General features: G+C 42.8%; 1 long non-coding RNA gene across 1 annotated transcript in view; it reads left to right on the top strand.

Moving 5' to 3' along the window:
* LOC115094225 overlaps window positions 1–2,253 on the top strand; it is a 29,570-nt gene extending 27,317 nt beyond the window's left edge. Inside the window, exon 3 of the long non-coding RNA XR_003857512.1 lies at window positions 1,637–2,253. This is a non-coding gene — a long non-coding RNA (uncharacterized LOC115094225). The remainder of the gene's footprint in view (window positions 1–1,636) is intronic.
* Window positions 2,254–15,899: the final 13,646 nt, after the last annotated feature.

The raw sequence follows: 15,899 nt of genomic DNA on the forward strand, positions 1-15,899 counted from the left end.
TCTCAGGCTGATGCAATACAGGGATCCAGCCCCTCCAAGAAGATGGCAGCAGAGGAATGGATTTATGACATGCCCGCAGGGGTCCCAGGCCCCATGAGAAAAAAGACACTGGGATAGTTGGAATTATGATGTGCCACGGGGATCATAGCCCAGTGAGCAGAAAGAAGATAGCGGTGGCGGTTGCACAGAGTTATGACATGCCCGAGCTGATCCCAGGCCCCACGGGCAAGAAGCTGACAGCAGCAGCAGCTAGACATGCCTGTGGGGATCCTGGGCCTGTGCTGGATTTTGAAGTGCCTGTGGGGATCCTACATCCTGCGGGCAGGAAGAAAAAAGAGATCTGGTGTGTGGGGTTTAAGGGAAGGGGGCGGGTGAGTGTGAGTGAGAGAGAATGGAAAAAGGATTGAGTGAAAAGTGTGGAGAGAAGGGGGAGGGAAGGGAGGAGGTAAGGAGTGTTTGAGAAGAAGGAGAGAAGGAAAGCAAAGGGGGCTGAGAGTGAGAGGATGAAAGGGGAGAGAAGGGGTGAGTGAGAAGGAAGGGAAAGGGGAGCGTGTGAGCAAGTGTTTGAGAACGTGGAGAATAAGCATGCGAGCGAGCTTATGTGAGTGTGTATGTGAGATTGTGAGCAAGCTTGTGTGTGAAAGAGCATGTGAGTGTGTGTGAGAGCATATGGGAATGTGAGCGAGTGTGTCAGCATGTGAGAGTGAGCGTGTGTGTGTGACAGCATGTGTAAATGTGAGCAAACATGTATGTGAGAATGAGCATATGTGTGTTAGAAAGTGTGTGTATGTGAGAGAGAAGGCTCAAAGTTGTGTGGAGTCCTCACCCTTTCCCCTGCTAATCCAGGGCAATTTCAGGGTGACTGGAAATCAAAGCTCCCAGGTATGGAAAGCTGGACATTTTTTTATACTTATTAATTTTAATTATTTTTGGATGTTGTTTGATGTATCTGCTGTTTTGACATTTTATTGATGTTTGGGAACTTTTAAAAGTTAATGAATTAATATGAAATTAATTGTAGAATGTTATTCTGTTTGTCAGCTGTGTTGAAATATGTTTTTTATTAGTATGGTTTTATTATAGAAATAAATCGTGTGAAACGAGTATATTACACTAAAAAAATTCATGATAGTAAATATTAAAAAGGGTTGCATTATCTGCAACCCTTTTCAATATTTATCTCTTGCCACTTTGTAAATTATTGTCTGGACTAGGACTAATCTACTATATCTACACTGACAATGTTCAACTTCTAATTTCTATAAAAAATACTTTGGAGGACACCTTAAAGGAACTTGAAATCTATTTAAATTCAATTAGACAACCTTTGTCTCATATGAAATTGATTTTAAACAATCAAAAGACAGAATTAAGCAGAAAGTCCAATTTTAGTAAAACTTTCCATTTTAATACCAATTTCATGCAGACTGAATCTTCAAGTCAAGTACAAGACCTTGGTATTTTAATTGATTCTGATTTTAGATTAAATAGAGACATAAAATTAGAGATGGCTATTTTAAATTACAAATTTTAAAGCGGCTTAAGCCCTTGTTAGATGTTAACGATTTCAGAACTGTTTTACAATCTTTGCTTTTTTCTACCCTTGATTACTGCAATGCTTTATTTCCTGGAATAGCTGGGTGCCATCTTAGACCACTGAAGCTTCTCCAGAATGCAGCCGCAAGAGTGTTATGTGGGGGAAAAAAAATTTGACCACATCACCCCAACCTTTATTGAATTACATTGGCCACCGATAAAGCAAAGAATTGAGTATAAGTCTCTATGTATTCTATTTAAATCTATACATCACAAACAAACTGAATGGCTAAACGCTTTATTACATCTTCACACTCCAGAAAGGAACTTTCGTTCAGCTAATAAGTGTCTTTTATCAATACCATCGATCAGAACGGCACATCTATCAGAGGTTAGAGAACGGGCTATCTCGGTTGCAGGCTCCAAATTATGGAACTCATTACCCGAGGAGCTTAGAAAAAAAAGGACATGAAACTCTTTAGAAAAAAGCTGAAAACATTACTATTTAAAAATGCCTATGAATTAGCAGCAAAGAAATAATCAATATGTTTGTTGGATCCCCCACTAAGCTGTTTCCTTGCTTAAAGTTGTAACACCTGGCTTTACTTGATATTTGTTTTACTTTGTTTTTACTTAAATTTTTACTTTCTTTTACTTGCTAGGTTGTTTTAAGTTTTGTATTTTTATTTATTTATTTTTATTATTTTACAAAGTAATGCACTGTTTATATTTTGATTACTTTTTAACCTTGTTTTTTACGATGCATTGTTATGTATTTTCTTATCTATATGACTAATTGTACACTGTCTAGATTGTCCACAGATTGACGGTATATAAAAATAAATAGATAAATAAATAAATTGATGTTTTATATTTCCTGATTTTATTGTTTTATGAGAAATGGTGATATTTCTGTTTTTCCATTGTTGCGCTGCATACAGAGTCTGGCCTTTTGCAATTTCCAATTCAATTTTTGTCTGCATATTTCTATTTTTACTTTATGGTCACTTTATTCTGTATTTGGTGAATGTCTGTGTTCTAATGTGTGATGGAAGTGTTGTATTCTGCTACTGTGTAATTTTTATTTAGGGATCTATAACAACCTGACTTGTTCTGTTTTCTTAATAGGGGATGTATTGTTTTTTTAGGGCCTGGTGAAATATTTGAATTATTGCATTTTCATGGGTAGGGTTCTTACTTCTTGAGTGCTGGATGTTAGTGCAATTTTGGTAAGGGATGATTACTATATTATAATTGTAATTCAGTTTATTTATGGCTTTCTTGAGGACTAAGCCCAAATCAAACACATTTTTACAATAAGCCTAATATAATATGGGCTCCAAGTGTCTTTTTTGCAGTGTCTCCTCTCTGGCATCACAGCAGTGCCATGTTGTTTTAAGTGATATTTTTACATCAGAAAACTATACTTTGAAAGTCCTTTTTCATGTAAAGTCTGTTGTTGTTGTGCATAGTTTTTAATTGCTTGTGGTGAGAGCTTGGGGTGGGGCAGAGCAAGGCTGTAAGGTTCACCAAGCACCTAATACCCTTGCATTGGCTGTAAGAGATGCGCCACGCATAGACCCTCACCATTCGTCCATCTCCCACTTCCCCAGGGTGCAAATGCTGGGGAATGGTGGGATGTAGATGGTAGGCTTAAGAAGTGTGGCAGAATTGCCAGCTTCTTAGAAATATCCCTGAAACTCTTATCTGCTACACCTCTGGGAACTCTCATCCCTGCCTGTGCACTTCTTCACCATTTAAAATCATCGAGAGGACCAGACTCCAAGGGGGACACCACCTCCTTGCTATCTCAGTGATTTGACTTACACTGCACCAGGCCTCGGGGTGGAGGGAGCACATCTCTTCCCTCGCCTCAGGCAGCAGATTGCCTTGAGCCACCCCTGGTTGCACCTAAAGGGCTGCTTGGCCAAAAGATGATTTTTCCGTTTGTGAGCTGTGTGGCAAGGAGGCTGTTGTGTCAGTGGAGCCACACAGCTGAAGAAAGAAGGCTGATGTTCCATGGAGAGAGAGAGAGTGAGTATGTGAATGAGTAAATAGTATGTAAGACAGAATGTGTATGTATGTGTGAGAGGCATTGCACAGGCCCAAGGAGAGGTTTCTGTTATTGGTATGTTCCGGGAAGAGAGAGAGCAAGTGTTTGTGTGTGTGTGTGTGTGTGTGAGAGAGCATATGTGTGAGCAAATAGCATGTAAGAGAGCATGTGTGCCTGTGAGAAAACAGCATGTAAGACTGCATGGGTATGTGCGAAAGAAGCTGTGCAGGCCCAAGGAAGCCTCTGTTTGTATGTTCTGGGGACAGAGAGAATGTGTGTGCATGTATGTGTGTGAGAGAGCATGTGAGAGAGAACGTGTGTGTGAGGATGTGTGAGTAAGAAAGTATGTTTGTGTGTCTTAGAGAATATAGATATGTGAGAGAGAGAGGATAAAGTTGTACCATTCCCTCCCCAAACTAATCCATGACAATCTCAGAGTGACTTGAAATCAAATTTCCCGAGCAGGAAGGCTGTATGGACCGAAGATAGCAGGAGGCCTGTGGGGCCATGGTGGAGCTCATCCCAGCATGGCCCGAAGACAGCACAGGAGGCCCACGGGACAATGGTGGAGGTCATCCCACCACAGCCCGATGATAACAAGAAACCATGTGTGTGTGTGAGCTTATATGTATGAGTGAAAGCCTGTGTGTGTCAGAGAGCCTGTTTGTATGTGTTTGTGTGAGAGCTTCTGTGTGAGAACCTGTGTGCCTATAAATGTGTCTGTGTGAGAGCTTGTGTGTTTGTGTGCCTGCGAGAGCCAATGTGTTACATATAGGCTCTCATAGGCACGCATACACACACACATAATGTGAGGGTGAGAGAGAGGCAGCCTGTGTATGTTAGAAAGAGGGAGTGAGAGAATGAATGTGTTATTGTGCATATGTGAGTAAGACGATAAAATTTGGGCGGCCCTACCTCCGCCAATCCACAACAATCTCAGGGTGACTGGAAATCAAATACCAGGTATAGAGAGCAATTTTGAAATCTTTATTAGTTTTAATTATTGGGTATAATTTGATGATTCTGCTCTTTTGATTTTTTTTTTTTTTTGGAGGGGAAGAATAGAAAATGTTTTATTCATCAGATTTTTTAAAATATTTGTTTGGTGTTTGGGAAATTTTCAATATTCTGTTCATTAACTGGTTTGAAATAATCTTTTTATGAATATGACTTTACTATTATGATTGTTTTATATTTCTTGATTTTATTTAATGTTTTATGAAGAATGGCAATGTTTCTATTTTTCCATTGTTGCTCTGCATATAGAAGATGGCTTGTTATGGATTCCAGTTCAGTTCTTCTCAGCACGTTTCTGTTTATACTTTCTGATCTCTTTATTCTGTATTTGATCAGGGTATCTCTGTGTTCTGGATATGTGACCGAGGTGAGGTATTTTGCTAGCATGTAATTTCTGTGTAGGGATCTATAACAGCCTAGTTTCCTAATAAGAGCTTTTATTAGTGTAATCTGTGCAGTGTTGCCTTTTCATAGATAAGGGTGTTAGGGTTGTTTTGGTATGGGAAGTTTACTATATTGTAATGGTAATTCTGTTAGTTCATGGTTTTTTAAGGGCCAAGCTCACATCCAATACGCATTACAAAAAGTCTAATTCCATAGGTGCTCCTGATTAGTTGTGTCTGTGTCATGATGGCTTTTGGGTAGTGGGGAGAGGCGTGTTTTCTTTACCTTTTTTCCCGGTGGGATTGAAGAGCCGTTTTTCCTCTCAGATCCTTGGTGGCTGCGGTGATGTCGGCCTGAAATTTTCTTCGCGGTGTTTGTGTCCCTTGGGCCTCCTGTGCTTCAGGCAGTCTAGAGGCTGGCTGAGGTGGTATTTGTGTCCAGCGAGGGTGATGGGGAAGACACATCGTGAAGGAACAATGAAGTCTTGCCTCACAAATTATTCATTTTTTTGAAGGGGTTAATAAACATGAACTGGTAGATGTAGTGTATTTGGATTTTCAGAATGCGTTTGCCAAAGTCCCTCATGAGTGGCTTCAAAAAACTAAAAAGTCATGGGATAGGAGGCAATGTCCTTTCGTGGATTACAAACTGGTTAAAAGACAGGAAACAGAGTAGGATTAAATGGTCAATTTTCTCAGTGGAAAATGGTAAACAGTGGAGTGCCTCAAGGATCTGTACTTGGATCAATGCTTTTCAATACATTTGTAAATGATCTGGAAAGGAATATGACGAGTGAGGTTATCAAATTTGCAGATGAAACAAAATTATTCAGAGTAGTTAAATCACAAGCGGATTGTGATAAATTAGGAGACTGGAAGATTGGGCATCCAAATGGCAGATGAAATTTATTGTGGACAATGCAAGGTGTTGCATATAGGGAAAAATAACCCTTGCTGTAGTTACACGATGTTAGGTTCCATATTAGGAGCTACCACCCAGGAAAAAGATCTAGGTATCATAATGGATAATACTTTAAACTCATCGGCTCAGTGTGCTGCGGCAGTCAAAAAAGCAAACAGAATGTTAGGAATTATTAGGAAGGGAATGGTTAATAAAACGGAAAATGTCATAATGCCTCTGTATTGCTCCATGGTGAGACTGCACCTTGAGCACTGTGTACAATTCTGGTCACCGCATCTCAAAAAAGATATAGGTGCACTGGAGAAGATACAGAGAAGGAAGACCAAAATGATAAAGGGGATGGAACAGCTCCCCTATGAGGAAAGGCTAAAGAGGTTAGGGCTGTTCAGCTTGGAGAAGAGACGGTTGATGGGAGATATGATAGAGGTCTTTAAAATCATGAGAGGTCTAGAACGGGTAGATGTGAATCGGTTATTTACTCTTTCAGATAATAGAAGGACTAGGGGGCACTCCATGAAGTTAGCAAGCAGCACATTTAAAACTAATTAGAGAAAGTTCTTTTTCACTCAACGCACAATTAAACTCTGGAATTTGTTGCCAGAGGATGTGGTTAGTGCAGTTAGTGTAGTTGGGTTTAAAAAAGGTTTGGGTTCTTGGAGGAGAAGTCCATTAACTGCTATTAATCAAGTTGACTTAGGGAACAGCCACTACTATTACTGGCATCTACTTTGGGTACTTCCCAGGTACTTGTAGCCTGGATTGGCCACTGTTAGAAACAGGATGCTGGGCTTGATGGACCCTTGTCCTGACTCAGTATGTTAATTTCTTATGATCTTATGTTCTTAATGAAAAAAGGTGAAAGAGGCTTAAGCAAGATGTTGGACCAGACAGGTGATAGTTTTCAGACAGAGCTTGTTGTCCATTGTTCCGCCTCACATGGTGGGGCCCCCAATAAGCCTGATTCTAACAGGATGTTCGGTCTGGTGGGCCGGTCGTGGGTGGTATGATGGCCAGGGCGGGCTCAGGCGATGCTAGGGACTTGCCTATGGGCATGGGGCTGGTCCTGTGTACAAGTCCTGTGCGGGCAGCTTTCATTTATGGAGGGGAAGTAGGGAGGATGCCTGTTGTGCCTGAGGTGGCGGGCAGCAGAAGTGGTGGTATGTGGTAAACATTACTCCAGATGCAGCCAGGCTTGTTGGTCCTCCTTATTATGATTTATCTGGGTTCAAGGTGGGGACAGCGATGAATTCCCTGCAACTTCAGTGCAGAGTGGCATCAGGGAGGTGCAGGAAGTTTTGCAGATGTGCAAAGCGGAGGGGGATATTGGCTAGGGGTTAAAGGCAGCAGAGTGCAGTACTAGGGATGGGAAGGGGATTTCTAAAGGAGAGCAAAAAGGGGGGTAAAGTTCTTGGAGTGGAATGGGAATGGGAGGATCATGACCTTCAGGAGCAGAATTGACTTCAAGTTTGGGGATAAAGCAAATGTTGCTTACCTGTAACAGGTGTTCTCACAGGACAACAGGATGTTAGTCCTCACAAATGGGTGACATCACAGGATGGAGCCCAATCACGGAACACTTTTGTCAAAGTTTCCAAAACTTTGACTGGCCCCTACTGGGCATGCCCAGTATGGCACTAACCCTGCAGCCAGCAAGGGTCCCCCTTCAGTCTTGTTTAAAAGCTACAGGTAGTGCCAAAAAATAAAATAAGAAAACGTTACGAACCCAACACTGCGGGGCGGTGGGCGGGTTTCGTGAGGACTAACATCCTGCTGTCCTGTGAGAACACCTGTTACAGGTAAGCAACATTTGCTTTCTCACAGGACAAGCAGGATGGTAGTCCTCACATATGGGTGCGTACCAAGCTGAGGATGTCCGAGTATGCACTAAATGTACCCAAGATGTGTAACAGGCACAACAACTGGGGTGGAATTTGGCCGAGGGCATCCTGAACCCTAACGGGCAGGCGGAAGGGTGTTGGTACGTCAAGTTGTGAATAGGTTACGCAGGACAGATTGGCCAAAGATGGAATCTTGTCTTCCGGCTTTGTCCAAGCAATATAGAAACATAGAAACATAGAAATGACGGCAGAAGAAGACCGAATGGCCCATCCAGTCTGCCCAGCAAGCCTCACACATTTATTCTCTCATTCTTATCTGTTTCTCTTAGCTCCTTGTTCTATTCCCCTTCCACCCCCACCATTAATGTAGAGAGCAGTGATGGAGCTGCATCCAAGTGAAATATCTAGCTTGATTAGTTAGGGGTAGTAGGGACAGTAACCGCCGCGATAAGCAAGCTACACCCATGCTTATTTGTTTTACCTAGACTATGTTGTACAGCCCTTGTTGGTTTTTTTTTCTTCTCCCCTGCCGTTGAAGCAGAGAGCCATGCTGGATATGCATTGAAAGTGAAGTATCAGGCACATTTGGTTTGGGGTAGTAACCACCGTAACGAGCCAGCTACTCCCCTCTTTGTGAGTGCAAATCCTTTTTTCCATTACCTCTTGCTGTTGAAGCTTTGAGCGATGTAGGAGTCACAGTAAGCATGTGTATGTTTATTTAATAAAAAACAATGAACCCAATTCAAAATATTCCTGGGAACTTTATTGGATGCCCCACTGTTCTTCTCCTTTTTACCCTTCTTTTTTCCCTTCCTCATCCCCCCTCTGCCCCTCCAATAGTTGAAAAATAGTGGGCTGTGGATGTATGGAGAGAACTCCAGGTGGCAGCCCTGCAAATGTCAGGAAGCAGCAGCGAGCGTAGGTGTGCTACTGAAGTCGCCATGGCCCTCACAGAGTGTGCTTTAACACGGTCTTGAAGTGGAATGCCCGCTTGCTGATAGCAAAAGGATATGCAGTCCGCCAACCAGGAGGAGAGAGTCTGCTTACCCACAGGTTGCCCTAATTTGAGAGGATGGAAAGAGACAAACAATTGAGTGCTTTTCCTGTGGGCAGCTGTACGGTTTAGGTAGAACGCTAGACCCGTTTGCAGTCAAGGGTATGCAGAGCCTGTTCTCCTGGATTGGAATGGGGCCTGGGAAAAAAGGTAGGTAGTATAATGGATTGATTGAGATGAAAGTCTGAAACTACCTTAGGCAAAAATTTAGGGTGAGTGCGGAGTACTGCCCGGTCCTGCAGAAGTTTAGTGTAAGGCGGATAGGTAACTAGAGCCTGTAATTCACTAACTCTGCGAGCTGAAGTGATTGCCAGAAGGAAAATCACTTTCCATGTGAGATAGCGAAGATCACAGGATTGAAGAGGCTTGAATGGTGGTGTCATAAGCCGACCCAAAACCAGATTGAGGTCCCAAGAAGGGGCCGGAGGACGCAGTGGAGGCTTGAGGTGAAGCAAGCCCTTCAGAAAACATGTTACAAGGGGTTGTACTGATATGGGTACATACCCGACATCTTTATGGAAGGCGGCTACTGCACTGACATGCATTCTGATGGAAGACGTTTTGAGACCTGACACTGATAAGTGCCTGAGATAGTCCAAAAACCTCGTGATTCTCCTTTTTACCCTTGATTAGTTAGGGGTAGTAGGGACAGTAACCGGTAAAGGGGTCAAGGGACTGAGAAGAGCACCATGACGTAAACCTGTTCCATTTGTAAGAGTAAGATTTTCTCGTCAAGACATCATGCTCTCATCCAAGACACATTACACAGACTTTCTGTTGCATTAACAGAATTGTGGGAGGGGGTCCCAAGGGGTTCAAGGAAGAAAATTGAGAAGAGGCGTTACATTGATATTTTTCAACTATTGGAGGGGCAGAGGGGGGATGAGGAAGGGAAAAAAGAAGGGTAAAAAGGAGAAGAACAGTGGGGCATCCAATAAAGTTCCCAGGAATATTTTGAATTGGGTTCATTGTTTTTTACAGCTTGTGAACATGGTGGGGCATGTTGATCCATCACAATATGGGCCTTTGTTGGCTTATGGGGATAGCATTTTGGGAGCTTATAAGGATTATGAGGGGTGGGCATGACTTAATTACAATGAAAGGTTTTGGGATAAAATGGAGGGAAATCGGGGAAATCGTCATATGTCATGGGGGACTCAGGACATTAGTTTATGGCTAATTCAGATGACTAATGAAGGTCATGGTGGTGGTAATAAGACAGGTAGAGGTGGTATTCAGGCGAGTTCCTTTCGTGAGTCAGGGTGGGTCCCAAAGGTCAGTAATATGGGAAAACCGTTGTCAAGGTCTTCTGATCTCTGCTGGAGATTTAATAAAATGTCCTGCTTATTCCCTGACTGTAAATTCATGCACGCCTGTTCCATATGCAGAGCTGGGCACCCAGCTAGCAAGTGCATTAAGAAACCTTCAGGACTGGTTAGGCATGGAGCCAAGCCGTAACAGTTTAGCTTCTTTAGCTCTGACACCTGTTCATTTGGAGGCGATGTAAGAATGGCGTGAGATATCCCTATAAGGGAGCTTTGGAGTTATTAAAGGAAGGATTTGGTAAAGGGTTTATTATTCCTTATGAGGGCCTGGGGTTTGGGGGTATGGTTAAGAATACAAAGTCTGCTACACATTTTGCATCGGTGGTATAGGAGAAATTAAGGTCGGAAATATCTATGGGTTGTATTGCGGAGCCTTTTGATTCTCCTTCATTCTGGTTGATGCACCTTTTGCCAATAACAATAGTTCCTAAAAAGGAGGTTGGTAAACATAGATTGATACTTAACTTGTTGCTCCCTCCGAGACATTCAGTAAATGATTTTGTGCTCAAGGCCAAGTGCTCAGTTCGTTATACATCTTTTGACGCGGCGGTGACGAGGGGGCTCTTATGACCAAAGCAGACATAGAATCAGCCTTCAGCTTGTTGCCCATTCATCCTAACTGCGTCCCATTACTAGTTTTTGCTTTTCAAGGCAGTTACTTTGTTGATCATTGCTCGCCTATGGGCTGTGCAGTGTTCTGCGCTTTGTTTGAGGCATTCAGTACATTCGTGCACTGGGTGATGGTTCAGGTGACAGGTTTGCCCAGCGTTTTACATTATTTAGATGACTTCTTGTTTGTCGGTGCGGCAGGGACGAGTACTTGTAGTAATCTGTTGAAAGGGTTCCTGGAAGTTGCTCAGAGTTTTGGTATCCCAGTGGCTCTTGAAAAAACAGAGGGTCCTGTATCAAAGATTACATTTTTGGGCATAAAGCTGGATTCTGACGACATGGTGTCTCTAGACTACTGGTTGAAAAGGTGCAGAGACTTAGAGAATTAATTAATTTAGTTCAAGCAGCCAAGAAGGTGACATTGCGTCAGATGCAGTCGTTAATCGGATCTTTAAATTTTACGTGACATGTAATTCTTATGGGTCAAGCATTCATTTGGAGATTGTTGGCCTCAACTGCAGGTGTGAAGGCGGGGCATCATTTTATTAGTATCTCATAGAATCAGGGAAGAACAGGGTGTATGGGCTGAATTTTTGGAGCCGTTTAACGGGGTTTGTATTATGTAAGCCAAGCAGGTTTCAAACGGGACATTGAGCTGTATACGGATGTGGTGAGAGCTGCTGGTTTTGGAGTGTATTGGAATGAGGCGAGGTTATTGGGTCAATGGCCGCAGTCATGGGATAAGTCAGGTATTATGAAGAACATAACTTTCCTGGAGTTATTTCCTATTGTAGTGGCCTTGGCATTGTGGGGCCATCTTCTTCAAGATAGGAAAGTTCTGTTCTGGTGTAACAACCTTGGAGTGGTTGAGGTTATAAACAGGAGTTGGCCAAATGTCAGTGGGTGTTGTCATTGTTGCGGAAGTTGGTATTATTGTGTCTTCGTTGGAATATGACTGCTATTGCGAGGCATGTTCCTGGATTCGATAACTCAGTTGCTGATGCTGTTTCCTTTTCAAAGTGGGACATCTTTCGGGCTTTGGCTCCTCAAACTCCGGAGTACCTCTGGCAGTTTGGAATGAAGGAGCATGGGATATGATTAAAACATCTATGGCATCATCAACCTGGGCTTCCTATTCCAAAGGACAAGGTGTTGTTGCTAGTTTCTTGTAGGCTCACGGTTGGAGAGGTGGACTAGTGGGTGATTCAGCTATGGTGCAATCCATTTTGTGGACTAAGTGGACAGGTTATTTGTTAGCAACTGTGAGAGCACAGGTGTTTGGGTTTTCCTTCTTTCAGAAGGTTTTAGGGTGAGATAATCCAGCAATACATTTTTGTGTTATATGCCTTTTGGCTGGTTGGCAGACAGGTGGTAGGGGGGGGGGGGGGGGGGGGAACTTGAGGAGTGATTTTGGAAGCCTATTCAGCCCATGGAATTGTTGGCCACATTGGGTTACTTGTTGGCTGTTTGTTGGTCCTTGTATGAGGTATTACTTTTTTGAATGGTGTTTGTCTTTGCCTTTTTTTGGTGCCATGAGGATGGGAGAACTAGTTGCGGAGTTGGTGGTAAACCCGGGAAGCAGAGGATTACTGATGGAACATGTGTATATGTTTAATGATCAGGTACGTTTATGTATTCATCAGTCTAAAACTGATCAGAGGGGCAAGGGGCAGTGGGTTCGGCTGGGATGTATGACTCATTCTCTGATTTGTCCAGTGTGGAGTGTGCAGGCTTTTTTACAAGTGAGACCAGATAAAGGGGGGCATTTTTTAATGCATGCTGATGAATTGTCCTTGACGTGGTTTCGGTTCACTAGTGTGCTGCGCTTGATCATTGGCAAGTTGGATTGGGATGTATAAACACATTCTTTTCAGATAGGCACGGTTACTAGTGCAACAAAGGCAGGGATGTCTCAGGAGCAAATTAGAAGTATTGGTCTGTGGCACTCCAAGGCATTTGCTGCTTATGTCAGGACGGGGAGATAAACTGGGCATGGGATATAGGGGTTTATGAAGAAAGGGTGGTCAATCTGTTTGTGTTTTGTTCTTGCAGGGTTAGGGATGGGCGGCATTGATTGTGAGTATGCCTGGGTTGTGGACCACTCATTTGTCCATTGGGCATATAGAAGGGCTTTGACGAGACCATACGGAGCACATCTTGGTTTATCTGCAGAAGGTCAGCGGGTTTGCTGGTTTGGACATTATGGGATGATTTAGAACCAGTTATTTCCCATTATTATGGACTTACAAAGGAGTCATCATAGTCTAGCAGTCATCGTTGTGCATTTGGGGGGGTAATAATGTAAATTCTTGGTGTTGTAGGGGGCTAATTGCAGCAACTCGGAAAGATTTTGTATTCCTGATGAATATGATGCCAAATACCCGTTTTGGGTGGTCAGGCATTGTGCTCAGGTAGAAGTTTGGAAGCGTGGGGGTTGAAAAAGGGTTTTCAGATTCAGCATGATTGGGCTGATGCATGTGTAGGACTGTATAGTTCTGATGGCATGCATTTGTCGGATGTGGGTATTGTCTTATTTATTTAACAATGCACCTCAGGAGCCTTTAAAGAGGTTGGTTTTTTTATATGTAAGGTGGGACTGGCCACAGGTTTGGAGGAACAAGAGCTATTTAGATAATCCTTGTTTGTGGCGGTAAACCCGAGCCTAAGTTGGTAAGTTGTTACTTATTTATTTATTTAGTTTTTTATATTCTGCTTTTCAGCACTTCAAAGTGTACATGATTAATTTTAACCCTTGGGGAGTTATGGGGGGGGGGGCTGCTACACGTGGCTGCTTGGCAGTGTGGTCACTGCATTATTACAGGTGCTTCCTGCTGGGACGTGGTAGGGAAAACTGGCAAGTGGCGGGGGTGGTCTTGAGTAGAGGGGGTTTGAGTTGTATGTCATTGGGAAGTGGTGGCATACAGACTTGGGGGAAAGGAGGGGTGATAATTGTTGATTGGCAGGCTTAGGAATGATATTGTTAATAAACCACGGCCATGTTAATTTCCAATTTTGCATACTGTGTTCTTTTGGGGGATGGGAAGCAGGAGAGAATGCTGATATCCTGCCTTGCCCCATGACACTGGACAAGAAAGGAGCTGGGGCTGATAAGAGAATGAGAATTAGAGGAAAGCGGATGAGAGCTTAGGAGAGAAGTACAGAGGGTGGAAATGGAGAACTAGGGAATGAGTGAGAGGGAGCTGGGGAAGGAGTGAGACAGAGGAAGAAACTGGGGAGGAGGCAAAAGTGGGAGATGGAAAACTGATAGGTAGATGAGAGGTGAGAGAGACAGGACTGGAGTGTGAGAGAAGGGGAGAATGAGGAGTAAAATTTAGCTATGAGTAGATAGAAAGGCAGAGAAGAGAGAACTGAAGAAAAAAGATGAAAGATCAATGTCAGAAACAGTTGGAGAGAAGGAAGAGAAGAAGACATAGATACAAAAAATGGAAAGGGTACCCTGGAAAAGGACTTAGGTGAAGACTGACTTGAGGAAACTGGAAAAGAGAGACTGGCACCAGCCCAATTAGAAAAATAAAAAGCCCAGACCACAAACTTAAAAAAAAAATTTCAGTTTGTAGGGATTGGAATGTGTCAGATTCAGGAAACATGCATCTCTTTTGCAAATTATAGGATAAAATATATTTTTGTTTCACTTTCACCAATATTGCACTGCTCATGGTGTCTGGCTTCTCAAAGTTTCCATTTCAGTCTGCATGTTTTTGTTTCTAATTTATGGTCCCTTAGTCTGTATTAGGTGAGAAGTCTGTACAAGTTCTGAATATGTGACTGAGGAGAAAGATTCGACTAGCATATAGCTCTCATGTAGTGCTCTGTAGAGGTCCATTTTTTTCTGTTTCCACAATAGGTGTTCTAGGGCCTGATGTAATATTTAGTGTTGACTTTTCATAGGTAGAGTTTTTTTTCTGTTTGAGTTCTGAGAGTTAATACAGGATACACCCTGGAAGAGAGGAGGTGCAGGGGATATAATACAGACCTTCAGATACCTGAAAGGATTTAATGATGCACAAACTTTGAACCTTTTTTGTTGGAAAGGAAACGGTAGAACTAGGGGTCACAGAATGAAAATCCAGGGGGGGAAGACTCAGAACCAACATAAGAAAATACGTGTTTCTTCACAAAGTGTCTGGCAGTGGAATGGAAGGGGTGTGTGTTGCTGTTCCTGAGCTGACACCACAACTTGAATATACTTTTGTTGATTTGCATGGAAACATCCTAGGTCTGTTGTTGGTGGAATTTTTGTGGATGCAGAGTGTATGTTACAGAACTGGAAGTGAAGGGTTCATGTTGAGATTCATTCTGGCCCATCCTGTATGAACTTCCTTCACTCCCATAAAGAAGAATTTGTTGAATGATGCTATCATATAATTGCAATGGTAGTTTTACAGGGTGGATGAAACTGGATGGGGGTTTCTTTATGTATAGCAAGCCTTTGGTAGTTTTTCTTGTAGTGTCTTTATAGCTAATTTAAAGGTTGGGACTAGGAGTGGGGCGGGGGAGGTAGGTGGCATGATGTATGGAAATGTCACTTTGGCTTACCCCACAAATACTTCTGTCTAGAGATGCCACTGCACCTGGTTAAACAGTGTCCTGGGAAGTAAAGGGTGGGTTTCTCCTCAGATGGCACAGCTGCCCGCCTTGCCCTTCTGATGGCCTTGCTGGTAGAGAAAGCTGGGGGCGTGGAAATTATATATATAAAATATGTGTGTGTGTGACACACATAGGTGGAGGGGGAGAGGGAGTTACTGATGGGAATGGGAGGAGGGGGGGGGGGTAAAGAACAAAAAACCCCACAACAGACAATAACCATACTGACTTCACTGCAAATCTTTTGCAGATTTCAACTGGCAATATTATTATTATTCCTTCAACTCTATTCTTGAACTCCCTCCCCTCCCCTCCACCATTTTACAGATTAAAAGTCAGCATATGAAGGTTATGTGATTGAACACACATTTACAATTACAGAAAGTGCAGCCAGACGTGGCATAGAACTGAGGTAACAATTAGTGTACATTTTCTTTGTAAATTATTCAGGCACTACAGCAGCAGGAACACGGGAAAGATTTAAGTGTAGAAGAGTGGATATTCTCTGGGACACATGCAGACCTAATGGGTCCCACTCCCAACAGTTATTCTATTTT

Source organism: Rhinatrema bivittatum, chromosome 6, assembly GCF_901001135.1.
Source record: "Rhinatrema bivittatum chromosome 6, aRhiBiv1.1, whole genome shotgun sequence".
In the NCBI taxonomy this organism is placed as follows: Eukaryota; Metazoa; Chordata; class Amphibia; order Gymnophiona; family Rhinatrematidae; genus Rhinatrema; species Rhinatrema bivittatum.